The 713-nt window shown below is 38.3% G+C and overlaps 1 non-coding gene across 1 annotated transcript; it reads right to left on the bottom strand.

Annotated features, from left to right (window-relative positions):
- Positions 1 to 309: 309 nt before the first annotated feature.
- LOC119039816 (small nucleolar RNA SNORA30/SNORA37 family) lies at positions 310 to 439 on the bottom strand. The gene has a single exon (XR_005080692.1). It is a non-coding gene; the product is annotated as a small nucleolar RNA SNORA30/SNORA37 family (small nucleolar RNA).
- Between the last annotated feature and the right edge of the window lie 274 nt (positions 440 to 713).

Here is a 713-nt window from a genome sequence, read left to right as displayed (position 1 = left end):
TCTGGAACATTTTTATCACCTGAAAATGAAACTCTGTACTAATTAAGCAGTCATTCCTCATTCTTCCTTCCCCCAGCCCCTGGCAACCACCACCCTGCTTTATGTCTCCATAGATTTGTCTATTCTGCATACTTCATATAAATGGAATTACATAATATGTGACTTCTATGTCTGGATTATTTCACTTAACATAACGGTTTCAAGATTCATCCATGTTGTAGTATGTATCAATACTTTGTTACTTTTTATCACTGAATAGTATTCTATTGTGTGAATATACCATGGTTTGTTTGTTTCTTTTTTTTTTTCCTCTGTGCCTTTGAGTGACAGCTGCCCCTGGCACAGTCCCAGGGCAAGGATGCACCCAAGGGTTTTTCTTTCAGCACCAGCTACCAAAGCCTGGCCCCACTGCCTGGGGGAGGACCTGTGAATGTGCTTAGTATTTCTATTCTTTTTCTACTATGAATAGGGCTGCTACGAACATTCCTGTACAAGTTTTTGTTTGAACAGTTGTTTTCAATTTTTTAGGGTATATATTCAAGTAAAATTGCTTGATCATATGGTAATTTTGTTTAACTTATTGAGGAAACACGAAACTGTTTTCCACAGCAGGTGCCCCATTTTACATTCCCACCAACAGTGTCTGAGGGTTCCAATTTCTCCACATCCTTGCTAATGTGTGTTACTATCTGGGTTTTCATTTGTTTGTTTTA

The sequence above is a fragment of the Artibeus jamaicensis genome, unplaced genomic scaffold (assembly GCF_021234435.1).
Source record: "Artibeus jamaicensis isolate MK-2021 breed Jamaican fruit bat unplaced genomic scaffold, CSHL_Jam_final contig_447, whole genome shotgun sequence".
In the NCBI taxonomy this organism is placed as follows: domain Eukaryota; kingdom Metazoa; phylum Chordata; class Mammalia; order Chiroptera; family Phyllostomidae; genus Artibeus; species Artibeus jamaicensis.
The sequence above is the reverse complement of the archived record's forward strand: the minus strand, read 5'-3'. Positions and strand labels throughout refer to the sequence as shown.